At 29.6% G+C, this 14700-nt stretch overlaps 1 protein-coding gene across 1 annotated transcript in view; it reads right to left on the bottom strand.

Annotated features, from left to right (window-relative positions):
* Positions 1 to 8716, bottom strand: part of LOC113552974 (transcriptional activator cubitus interruptus) — a 37386-nt gene extending 28670 nt beyond the window's left edge. The window contains exon 1 of the mRNA XM_026956049.2: positions 8156 to 8716. The gene's annotated coding sequence lies outside the window, so the exon portion shown is untranslated. The remainder of the gene's footprint in view (positions 1 to 8155) is intronic.
* Positions 8717 to 14700: the final 5984 nt, after the last annotated feature.

Genomic DNA, 14700 nt, shown 5'->3' with positions numbered 1-14700 from the left:
TGGAACTAATATTATAATAATATGCTACTAATAAAGTCATTGCCGCCGCCGAAAACGTAAATGTAATTAAGGCGCCATGTGCTCGTGCGATCGATTGTGGTGAATTCCTATCGTTCGTCGTTTCTTTATTTTTTCTTCTCAGTCGGAGCCATCTTCGATTTTTTTATTATTTATTCGAATCCGAACAATACACCGCGTCGTCTGCGTCGGTTTCTATCTGTTATAACACACACGCACACACACACGCATTATACTATTGGTCCGGCTCCGGATGCGCGTTTGTATTCGTTATGTTATTATTATTATTATTATTATTATTATATAGGTATATATACACTACCCGGCGCGCGAGTTTCCTTTTGTTTCTTTGGCATAGTTGAAATTCGATTGCTGGCAACAACAATAATAATAATAATAATATATGTTGCGCCTATATATCTGTATCTCTATCACACGCTGCACACATCACGTCTATCTCTCGGCGCGTATCGTGTATAATCTCGTATTATGTAGACTCGTCGTCGGATAGGTCGGATATTATAATCCGCCTATAATTTCAAACTTAGGCGTATGATTACACGGTGGGTGTTTTTCGTTTGTGAGGTATGTATATATATATATATATATACAGATGAGTTACCTCTGTACGCACGTATATTATATGTTGTGTAGGTACCTCAATCTGCGGCGGGCTCTCTCCTTCGGGGCCGGTCGACGGAGAGACGATGATCGCGACGACGACGATGATGACTTTATCAGCGGTGAGAGGATGAGCAGTCGTGTTGTGTACGTAAGTACGCGTTTGTGTGTGTGTGTGTAGGAGCGCGCGCGCGCGCGCAAGGCAGTTCGTTGCACCGCCGCCGCCGCTGTTGTTGTTGCGCAGTAATATATATATACACACATACACACAGAGACACACGCACGCGCACGAGATACCGAGTAGAGAAGTACAAGTTAATAAAGACATTAGCGCACACGGTCGTTGTTATGTGCATATGTGTGTTGGTGAGTACGCGCGCGCGTTAGGGTTAGACCTTGAACATCCTCCGCCGGCTCAGCCTCCACGAATTCTTGTACATTATCATACGCGTTTCCTCTATATATATATAAATTATATAGGTATATAGGTATACGCGTTGTATACCTTTAGTTGTTGTTTATTTTTTACTACCCTATTTTTTTTTCTTATTAACGGCTCGACTCGGTTTTTATTTTTATTATTATATTATTAGGTTCGGTGCATATCACAACGATATAACATATTATATTATAATAATGTGTATACGCAGTCAGACGTTCTGCACGTCACGCTGCACCGCGGGATTGAAAAACGATATTTTTAGGATAGTTACGTTTTTTTTTTTTTTCATAACGGTTAACTTCGGGGACTTAAAATACCATCGATAATCGTTTAGTGCGCGCGTATCTGACGTTATCTCAAGTCTTGGATTTAAACTCTGTCTTCCACATTATAATATTATATACATACATTACATTTCCACGCGCATCAACTGCACGATTGATACAATATTAACACAAAGGTTAGACATATAGGTATTTGTATTATGGGCGATGCATATTTTTTCTTTCTAACCAATTAAACCAATACGATACGCATTGTTATTGTACACAATATTCGCATTGCATTTTACATACGAACCTCGCGGGGTTCCAATAGATTATTTCACCGAATTTAAGTGGGAATACTTTGTGGTTGTCAATTAATCTTTTCTCCGCTAAAAAGTGTTATAAAAATTATGATAATTTGCGAGCTCTTTAGGTGATCGAGTGATAATGTACTAAATAAAATTTTAAATCCGACGGAACGCATCGTTTATAAGTTTACTGCAACGAGTGCATAAGAATATCGTCAATTATTGTTATTATTATTTGTGTTCTCGCGATATTCTGGACCGAAAGGGATAAACGATTGTCATCGTCCTTAACCCCTGCAGTCACTAATGTATGCGCTCGTCACTCTAATTTATAAGAATAATATAACGGCGTTTTTTTTCCTATACGATATTAAATTATACGATGCTATAGGACGCTCAAGTGTACATTCAACAATCTCGCCGATAACGAGGATCGTCTCAATTAGTCAATTAGCCACCATATACCTATATTATATACACGTAATATATAGGTAGTATGTATTATGCGTTAACGTTATAAACACGCTGCGTGTGCGAGCGTATAGTAATTATTGTTATAATTTATTGTATTATAATATCGTATGAAAAGTGGACACGGCCGAGTCGAATTGATGTGCGTGTTTTGCGGCGCATTTATACGAAGATTTTTTTTTACTAGTACGAGAATATAAGTTTTAAAAATTTGATCTAGATACTAGACGATCTAGTTGGCTTCGGCAGTGGTGACGGTGGTTAACTGGTTAACCGCGCGTAAATGGTTTTAACGTTCCATATTATTATTTATATTGTATAATACACAACGCACACACACGATATAGATATATATATTATTAAATAATTAGCACTATCTCGGTATTTACAAAGTATGTAGTGCGCCAAACATTACAAGTTAATATGTATATATTATATTATGATTTAATAAGAGTTATTTACTTCTGTAATTGTTGCAGTGCTGCACTATTTAATAGTACGATCGCACGAGACGATGGTAATTGCAACCGTGGAAACTATACACGCCATTGCATTATAATTAAACGAAATATTACCGACTTGCAACTATAAAATTATTATAAAACTATATTTAGCTGTAATGATATAATAAACAGTAATGGTGACATTCTTTTATATTATGCAAATCTGACGGCAATAATAACACATATGAGTGGGTATCTACTAGGTAGTGGATAATATAATGTATATTATGTTGTTACCATATTACATATTATTATATTTATCGTTAAACGGACATTGTCGGACCATAAGACAACGCATATTATTATCGCATGATTATATTATTGATCCATCAGGACGAGAAATGTGTAATCGTCTACGATATACGAAACACCGCGACTACATTATAACACTAGAAACTACACTAGTTCGTAACTCATTATAATAATAATAATGTTATATCGCCTATAACGTTGCGCGGTATACTTTTATTTCAATATGATATTTAAATGTCTGAGGAGATACGACGATATTATAAATTATGATAATAATATTCAAATCCGAGAGTGTTTTCCAGTTCATCGCGCGTACCCCTATCTACTTATACCATCGTCATCAGTGAGTTGTACAACGTCAATAATCAATATCCGAATTTGATTGGTGTGAATTAAGTACTGTAGTATAACAGATCGTCCGATAGACAAAGAAAAAATATAGTATTTAACCGTACGACGTTAATTATTAGGTATTTTTATGCTGCGTTTAGATGAGTAATGGGAAATGAATAATAAAATATATTTATTTTATATAATACTATAATAACATGCACAAGATCTATATACATATATAAAAAAAAAAAAAAACAAAAAAACAATGAACGGTTTTTCTTTACAGCAAGTTGCGACAGGAGCATATTTTTTTCCATAGGGCGACTACGACTATGACTACGACTATATTATAAATTATAATGTGGCCATTAAAAATCTGTTAAATGGAGGGCAATAGCGGTGTTTGTTGTTTCTGTAAACAACTATGTTAATCCCGTTTTGGGTCCTAATCTCTTGTAAGCTAAAAAGGTTCGGCCAGTTAAGAGGCTACACATTACAATACGTCGTTTAAGTATATTTTTATAATTCAATTTTATATAAGATTTACGGGATTTAGGTTCGATTTGTATCGGGTGATGGCGTCGTGTCAAATATTTTGTGTCTGTAATACCTGAAATGATGTACTTATATCCTCCATAGTCATAGTCATTTAATTTTATTGATTTTTATTGATTCCTCAAATATTTTTCCATTAGTAGTTTTATTTTATTTATATTGATGAAGTAGATTTGTATAATAAATCCCACGTAAAGAGATTTTAAAAGTTAAATCTTATTGTGAAGTACTTTATATTTTCTAGTTATACATATTTTAATAATATAATATAATACAGATTATTCAAACCTTAATTTTACTTTTGTTAGTATACCTAATTAGTTAATTATTATTTAATATAATGATAATAAAAATAATAAATAGATGAGTTTGATTACAAATCAATATAGCTAACCTATAGAACATAAAAAATTATAAAAATTGGTGAAAATTGATGAGCAAAATTATGGTGACACTCCTGAGAAAAAGGGTAATGTCATTTACATTTTAAGTGTCGAAACACAAAATCTAATCCTTTAAATTCAAGATAAGAAATAAGGAATATTTCATGTACCTATAGTTATAATGATTTCAATGCATCAATAGATACCTATGTATTATACTTCAAATCCATTGAAAAATATGTTCATGGAAGTTAAGGATTAAACTTGCATAAAGGAATAAAATACTAAGAAGTATATTAAGAGTGAAATATATCATTGTATATAGGCCATAACAAAATACAAAAATCTAACCCATCAAACCCATTACAGGTAAAATATTGTCCTGGACAAAAGAAAAGGATGATAAAAATAATAATAAAGGTGTATAATAAAAACATTTTCTTTTTTCTGACAATTCAAGATCAAAAATGCCAATTTGTATTTATTTATGTTGAGGTGCGGCGTACGGACAAGAATATTTTTATACAGTAGAGTTTTAGGTAGCGTATACTATTGTGAGTTTAAACAGCTACCTATTTGTGTACGCGAGTAAAAGAGATTAACATTATTAAAACTCAGAAAAATATTTTTTCAACGATCGTTAAAAGAACGAAATCACTCCTAAACGACCTTTTATTATTTTTTTTAAAATATGCTTACACGTCAAAATTTGGTTGTATCAAATAGTTGCATAAAAACATTCGATTTAAATAAGGAAATTTAATATTATTTTATAAAAAATTAACGGCTCCATTAAATGAGTATAGTGTTTCGAACGTCATTCCGTGAAAATGACGAATGGACGATATTTGAGTGAGCCGATACGGTCAATAATTTAAACAAGTCGGCTAAAAACAAAATAATCACGAATATAATATCCATATAGATGATCATAAAGACAACACAATATATTTTAATTCCAATTTCCGATGATTCGAACAGGCAATATTTAACAACTGATTCAAAGAATCGACGAAAATCGTTATTAATTTGTAATGCTAAACGGGCGAATTTGAACGGATGTATAAAATATTTTATGATACGTGTACAATTATACATCCAAAGACGTGACCAGTCTTTGTTGAAAAGGTAGAATTAAAAAACTCTTTTTAATAAAAATAATAAAACATGCGTTTTTATTATATTTTAATATTGGAATACTGACGAATTTAACGTTAATGTATATATTTATTTATATCAATATACAATTGAAACTTGCGTAAGTTTTATTAAAAAAAAAAAACCATATATTGAGAATTAATAATTTCAAAGTTTATAAAAAAAATACATGTTTTAGCCATTATGTTTTCAAAAATAACCATAAGATCGGTTTTAAAATAGGCTAACAAAGCACGTGTACATATATTCGAAGAATATTATTAATTGTATTAACTACATAGAATGATCGAGCCAGAAGGTTTGATCCTTTGGCTTATAAATTATTAATTCAGTATGTGTATTTAACAGTAAAAACTGAAAGATTTAATTTTAAAATACGTCAAAATATATATAAATATTTAAAGATAAAATTACATTGTGTTAGCTGTTGACGTTGACGTTGTGTATCTACGTGAGATCGTACAGGTAAACGATGAAAATTATAATAACCGTTGTCTATAGAGATATACTGTTATTATTGTAGTAAGTACTTAAAACTACTTTAAAACTACTGCAGAATATGACCGTAAACTAATGGCTAATTTAATATTATTGTTTTCAAGTATAAAAGGAAAAGAGTATACTTTTTGATCATTTTATAAAAAAATACCTACTACAGTACAACTTTAGGAGTAATTGTAAAGTTATAAGTTTATAACATACAATTTTAAATGTATCCAATATTCGATACAACAATTTTGAGATACAACGAATAATTATATTTATTCCGCTACTCAATTTTAAATAGTTAAAATATTTATTACTAAATCTACTGATATTTTAAGACAAAATATTAATAAATTAAAAATTAGGTACTATTAAACACTAACGTTTAGTAGATATGAGACGGTAACAAAAATGTAATTATATTATAATTTCATAGGTTTTTTTTAATTTAAAAATAAAAAGAATTACTTTTATGAAACTCCATTATCCATAATTGTTTTCCAATAAAATAATATATTATACGTTACTAATTAATTGATTTTTCGATTCGATCGTTACATTATAATAAAACCACAATTTTTTCTTTATAGATCTACGTTGATTAATGAAATAGCGCGTGTGCAACAGATTATAATATAATTTATTCTACTGTATAATGTAAATCGTCTGAAATATCGATACGTTCATTATAACATAAAATATAGTTATAACTTTTCGTATAACATGGTAAAACCATTAGAAATGTATCCATTAATCAATAGTGTTTTATACGGGTAAGTTATTGCATGTAAATGATATGTTTGACATGTTTGTTAATATTTTTAATCGATCGAAAACATCATGTGGTCAAATAAGCATTAGTAAACAATTGAGACATAAAGGTACGTATACATGATATTGTGGCATTATGCTGTAGTAGAAGTTCTTATTAAAGGATAAAAATAATACAGATAAAACAAATTATACGTAGGATTTATTAAGATCAACAATAATAGCTTTTATTTATGATTCAATACATATATAAAATTACACGTTAAAAAATAAAATAAGTTATAAAATGGTTGTGGTATTTAATACTAAATTAAAAATATAAGGTCCAATCGAAATTATCAACCAACAACGTTTTCGTACACAAAATGATCCATATAAAATTATAATTATATAAAAAAAATTAATAATAACTAGGCAAATGAAGTAAAATTGTGAAACTACAATAACAAACTATAGAAATATGTATTGATTCAGTTTGCATAACATTTATGCCAAATAAACACATAATTTTCTGTATATTATTCTAATGATGACTTGGGCTGTACAATTGTAGATTCTTGAATTTTTTTTGGCTTATTTGTTGAACACATTATATTTCTTTGCATATAGTTTAAATTGTATAACAATAAAATCAATTTTCAAACTTTTTTTATTGCGATTTTTACGTTATTGATTTTGGAAGTCATATATTTCTTTTATATTACATTTTATCATGTTATTTTTAATAATATCAATCAACCAACATATTGGTTTTACAAATTTACTGAATATTTTTAATTTTATATAGCTAGGTAATTAATTATTAAAATATAATATAAACTGCATGATAATATAACATGATTTATACAAAAATTGTATGATATGTGAGCATCTACCTAATACCTAAATTAAATGTATTTTATTTTTAGTAAAATAAACATAAAAAATATTTTTTTCTTTTTAATATAACAAAAAAAAAATATGTTTTTAAAATTTTCATTTTTTGGGAAGTTTTTAAAAATATTAACTGAATATTTTAAACTGATTTTATTTTATTTTAAATGCATTTTCCAAGGATTTATTATGGTGCATTCAATTCACAACCGTCTAAAGATGGCTTAAAGGATCAAAGTGATTTTATGTTTGAATTTGTAAAATAAAAAATATACCATTGTTATAATTTGCACGGTTTTTATTTATTTTGTATAAATTTAAAAACATTAGGTTTTCGTATTCCGCATAAGTTTATATTATTTTAATAACATTTTGGAAATTCAAGAGACAATATTTATAAATTTGATATTGTAAACTTTATAAAGACTCGTTTTAGTTTAGCCCGTGACAAAATAATATCAACGTTATATTAACGTTGTTTAAATTATTTTTCCACTCTTAAAAGTCGTTATATAGTAACGAATAGACTCATATATTATGTACATAATATTCTGACATTTGTGTGCCATATTTGAACGTTGAAACGTATATGATATACATTATTATGGTAAACCGCCGGTCACCGGATGAGCGACTTCACATTTGGATTACGCGTACATCGTGCGTTGACATAATAATATCATATTTTATAAAATATCGTAAAAAAAGTACTCACCGATTATTCCAAAAGGCGATGCGTATAAAAAGGGTTCAGTCCAGGCAGAGTTAAAAACGCTGCATCGATGGTAAAATCACTGATCCGTGGATTAAAAATTCAAAACACGGTCCCGAGAATATAATAAAATTTAAAAAAAAACTTATTTATTATACTGCGCACTTGTTCACTACTATCGCGGGTAGGTGTAAGACACTCGTTCGCAGACAACACAAAATATTATAATATTTTCGAAACAAAAATAAATTCACTGTGCAAAACTAAAAAGAATTTAATTTAAAATAAAATAAATAATTACGATTTTAATCCACCTGCCGGAGAATAGCGGAAAAATGTATGCAGTCGCCGAATGCGTCTTCCAAACGACGGAAACGTTGTGGCGTTAAGATTTACAATTATATAAAAAAAAAAAAATGAACAATAATAATAATTGTAATATTATTATCAAATACGACGTAGTGGCGGACCTTTAATATATTATAACACGGCGAGATAAAATACACGGACACGCACACGAAAACGGAAATAGCACAAACACACACACACGCGCGCGTACCGTAACGATCATCAGCCGAGATCCGAGTGCAGTCTCGACCGCCGCCGAACATCCCGGCAACACGAGCGCCGCCGCCGCGACCACTCCTCCTTGGAAACGGGATGACTATAGGAGCGCACGTTGCCCGCCGCCGCCGGTTGACAGCTCCATAACGACTCATTTAACTCTCGGCTCTGATAGAACGTCGACGGGTCGCCCATTATAATATTCCTACTATAATACATACACGCGCGTTGTTATTATTATACTAAGCCATCAGCACGACATAATAATGATATTATGATATTGATAATTTATAATAACAAAATATTATGATAACATTAGACGATATTATAATATTATCTCGTTTGTAATTATAACTCACTTGATTTTGGGCTTCGGCCCGCAGTTGTTTTTTAGTAAAATTATCTAACGCCATAATATTAATGTATATATAGTTATTTATTATACTATCATCATTATGTATATGGGAGCTTAGGGCTAGACAACGACTTTCTGTATACAGTTGAAAAAAAGTAAAAATATGTAAATAGGTATTTTTTTATCGTATACTATATATTTTTTATAAAAGCATATTTTTATATGAGTATTTAATATAATAAACATCACCAAAAATCAATGTTTTTATTTTTAATTTTTTTTTTAAAGTATTAGCATTAAAAACTATATTTTTTTTATTATCTATGCTATTTACAACCGGGCATGGACCAATTGCGCCTAACACAAAATTTTCGTTTAGGATCACTATACTGCAATTGCGATTTGTATAACACATAGTAAAATGCTCGAAAATTAAAACTCATTTATTGATCGATTAATTGATTACTGATTAAAGTGACTGGACATAATATATTTTATAACAATACCGGGAATTTTATAAAACGAATTATAATGTAATGTAATTGGTATTTAATTTTAAATGTTAAATTATGAAAAATATACTAACCAACTAATATACACTAAATACTTGCACTAAATATTTTATATTAAACGCATTATTATCATTTAATAGGTATTTGACTAAATTAACTCGGTTTAACGTCATTAAATAGTATAAACTTCATTAAAATATTCTAAAAATTGATATAATTTAACAAACAGTATACCATATTATTTATGTACGAATATAAACGGCTATATGTATATTTCTTTTATTGGGTATTTCGTTTTTAAAACGAAATATGAATAGAGTGGCGTTATAACTCTGCACACAAACGAAATGTTTCAATTTATAAAATGTTTGTTTGAGAGCCAAAAACACTTAGACCTAAAATTTATGACTATGTATTATTTAACCTGAACTATCACAATCAAAATGTGTAAAACGCAACGTTTTTGCAACGATACGGTTGCTGGTTGTGAAATAACACCGCGATGACACCAGCTAGATGCGCTCGATTTAAGACCGGAAGTCTATTTTTGATCCCGAATAGAAAATTAGCCAAATAATAGAAATTACTTGGCATCGCGCTCTAAAGTAAGCAATTTTATATTTTAATTTTTTTTAATTTTAAGGTAGAATGACATTGGTAGATTTGGTTGGCCTGAATTGTATGGTTTTCAGACGATTTAAGATAGATTTCGGTGAATATAATATACATATATACGTATTATATATAATATTTAAATAACTATGTATTTTTAGAATAAAAATATTGGTCAAAGAAGTATAACTATATATGCCGCAAGAGTTAAAATAGTTTAAACGCGCAATATATACATATAAAGTTTATTTACTAAATGCTTTCAATAAAATAAACAACAATTACGATCCTCAAAAGAATTACCATACAATATTGTGTTCAACACTATAATGTTTTATATGTTTAGAAAAAAATATCAAAGTTCGAGCATGCCATACGCGTGTAGTGATTAAAATGTCTATATTCTTAAAATGGATTATTATATGAAGTGGTGATATTGCACTTATATTTATAATATACTCTTATAGTCATATTGTATCTCTTTTTAAAACAGATATCTTTATTATTAGTATTAATACCAGATAATAAAATTAATAGATATTTTTTTCACGCAGACCTAAATACAATATCTGCTCTTTATTTTATCTTATTGAAGTACTAAACGCAATCGTCTGTTCATGCATTACCTAAGTTGTTATAATATTATTGTTTGACTTTCTACATTATAAATATTGTTCTATTTATACGCCTAAATAATGAACAAATACCTATGTGGTTTATCGAAATCATAGGCATAAACTATGAAATTATATAGGCTTATATGTTAGCGTATAATAATCCTAATTTTTTTCTGGATACGCCTTAAATATCAGGTATACCTAGTTGAAATCACTCAATACTCTGCAGGATGATTTATGAATAATATTGTATTACTGTTATTATTAGATATTGAAGCGTATTTACTAAATATTTCAATTTTCTGGAAGAGAAATATAATTGTTATAGGTTTATTTGCTTCAAGCTTCACTGTTTTTATTATTTACTTGTATAATATTATACATATTGTGGCAGTGGCACGCACTGCAATCATTTATAATAGCATAAATGTGTGATCAAGTAAGTATTATACGTATTAAAATCTATAGTCAAACAAACTTGAAGAATTATAAAAGTAAAAAATAAACTGTTGACGATTTGAGTACATATATATAATACAAATAAATAGATTGTATTTGTGCTAGATATTAACATAATACTATACAGCTATTAAATTAAATTAAAATATAATATAAGTACTTAATGTGTCAATTATTAGTTTATTTCATAGTAAGTATTTAAATTGAAATTTTCTAGATATTTGTATTATTTGCAAAATAAATTGTTGTTGATATATATTTTTTATTTATACAGCTATAAATGTCTTATAGTTATACATACACTGTATACACTGTATTGTATAAGTTAGGTTAATATGTATATTTTATAAAATAAAGACTATGTAATACATAGACACATAGTCACTGTACGTTTGAGTAAGACTGATAATATAACTAAAAAATGTATATACAGGTTATTTGGACCGATACATTGAAATGACTGGGTTAAGTACCAATTTTTTTTTATCAATTTTATCGGTGACGGATAATATTCACCATGACGTCAACGACGTTGGAATTCGGATCCACAACCGCAACAGTTACAGTAGTATTGCAGTAGCTATGGCAGAAAAAATAAAAAGGGAAAATTACAAGGCAAAGGTTACACCTTAACATCAGGAAGAATCGTTACTACCTATTTATTATAAACACGCGGTGATAATGTCTGTATTACAGCGTGAACGAACCGACACGTATTATAATAGATCCTCCTGCACGTGCATTATACCTATATACATACACGTACATATTTTATTTATAAATATACACATAATATACGACCTATACGTACCCTATCCATACTGTTATTATATAACCTGTAGTGAGCGTATATTAGGACGACGGGACTACTAAAATACAATATACTTATAACGACACGACGGTGGAGACGACGGCGTTTACCTGCAGCACACAGTATTGTAGGACAGGCCGGGTTGAAAATCGGTTTGGGCCGGTCTTTATATTTTTTTTTCCTTCCAAAATCGGATTCAAAATCGATCGGGGCGGTTACCCCCTGGCTCGAAAAATTGCCTATGGGGGTGTGATGGCGGCGGCGGCGGCGGTGGTGGCGGCGGCATTTCGGCAGCGACAGTAAAGGTAGGAGGATCAGGGTGTGTGCGCGTGTGTATATTATACAGAGGTGAAAAAAACAACACACACATATTATATAGGTACACGAGCAGTATATGTATACATTCAGGTTACGGTGTGTAAGAGCAATTGGCGGCAGCGGCCGAGGACGATAATGATGTTTTCTACACTGAGCCGACGTATACACGCGGATCATATATAATATTATTGTTATATTCTCTCGGTGTGCCTAATCAAGGCGCACACAATAAAACGCCTCGCGTACCTACCTACATAATAATAATGTAATATGATTATTCGTCACTACAGCAGAGGGTGTAGGTATAACACGCACGTCGTTATGATAATAATGATAATGCGCATCATGTTCTCGTTGACTGCAGTTTGCCGTAAAACTGCATATGATGTATCAATCATTGTATTGTAGCGAACCGTTTGTCCTTTTGTCTCTACGTGTAGTATACACGTGATAAACGTTTACGGTCAATACTATATATATATATATATAGTATATATCTACGCTCTTAGGAAAATTTAACTCGTGAGAGTAAAAATTATAGACAACGGAGAATTGCGGGCCCTATTTAATATAACCAATGATTTTTTTGTACATAAATATTTAACTGCCCACGAATTAAAAAATTATAGCACATATTCGAAATACAGATCACTTAGTATAGTATTATAATATTCATTTCAATTATCAAATTTATCGTTTTTATTTGTGTCTGTATACGAAGATTTACTCGAGAGCAATGATTTCAATTTTGTGATGTTTAATTCAAAAACAAATTAGAACAGTATGGTATAATTATTTTAACAGATGAATATTAATTTACAAATGTTTTATGGCGATAAAACCATATATATATATATTATGATATATATCATATATTTGAAAAATAAATAAGTTTTCGTTGTTAATAAATGATTGGGATATTATTCTACTTGAAGATAAATTATAAGACTGATGATTGAGAATAAATCGATAAATTCAAAGAGTTCAATTTCAAAATCACACGCCAGTCAATCCGCAGGGCACATCAATGAGAATAGTAAAAAAACATAAAACACGCGCGGCGACAATAATAATACTAAAAAATAAAAACTATTACCTCTTCACGGCTCGTAGTCGCACGGTCTAACAATAATACTATTATTTATAATTGTTGTTTTTAAATATTTTTAAATAGCATAATTATTATCATTATGTGAAAAGCACATAATATTCGTTGGTGTTTGGTGCGTGCTGCTGTGAGCCTCAGTGAACGGTGGGGCATTCCGATGGGAAATTTATTTGGGCACCGATGAAATTATAATAACACCACTAGTGTGCCTGCGTCTTTATAATATAATATGATTTATTTTTTATTATAATTCAATATAAATAATATAATATAATATTAAAGTATTGTACGATAGCTCTTAGATCATGCACCCTGCGTGATACAACTATCCCCCCGCTGAGGGCTGTGGAAAGGGATATACGCTTTGAAAATAAGTACAACAATAATATAAATATAAAACGTTCAGACAATATGTATATATCATGTAGTTTAAGAAAACAACACATATGCCATTACAAACAATCGTACGACGACGACGACTAGTTAGGAGACTTAAACAATATAATAATATTAGGTATTAGTCAAATATTTGTTTATTATTATTATTATTATTATTATTATTGTATGATGATGTAGTCATCGTCGTACTTACATTATCCGTGTGTAACGCAATACGGGTAAACATACAAATCCTCTTAGCTCTGGTGACATTTTTATGTATAATATTTTTAATTATTGGTAGACGTTTAATAAATAATAATATACATGCGTATACAGTATAAATACATCGCATCTCGATGAAAATTAGAATAATTGAAGTTCGGATTTAAATGCTCTAGATAAACATTAGAAAATACCATAAAACAATTCTAAAAAATAATAAGTATATGTTTATAGTCACTATATGTTTAGGAGCTTATACTTTAAGAATTAGAATTATGCTATAATAATAAATCTTCGACCAATAATAGGATAATAGTGGCGTCGTGAAACGTTATATTTATATGTATATTATAATTATTACTTTAAATACCTAGTGGTAATCTGCATAATTTGATATAATACAAAATTGTCTCGTGTTATTAGCGTAGGATAATATTGTATCGGGACGAATATTATATTATTATAATTATTTAAATGGCCAAATTGGGTCATACTACCCTTGCATTTTACTTTTTTTTCTGTTCCACACATTTGAAGTTCAAACGTAGATGAAATGCATTAAAATCACAAAAATTTGCAAATTATTTTT

The sequence above is a fragment of the Rhopalosiphum maidis genome, chromosome 2 (genome assembly GCF_003676215.2).
Source record: "Rhopalosiphum maidis isolate BTI-1 chromosome 2, ASM367621v3, whole genome shotgun sequence".
In the NCBI taxonomy this organism is placed as follows: Eukaryota; Metazoa; Arthropoda; class Insecta; order Hemiptera; family Aphididae; genus Rhopalosiphum; species Rhopalosiphum maidis.
This window is presented reverse-complemented; position numbering and strand designations above follow the sequence as displayed.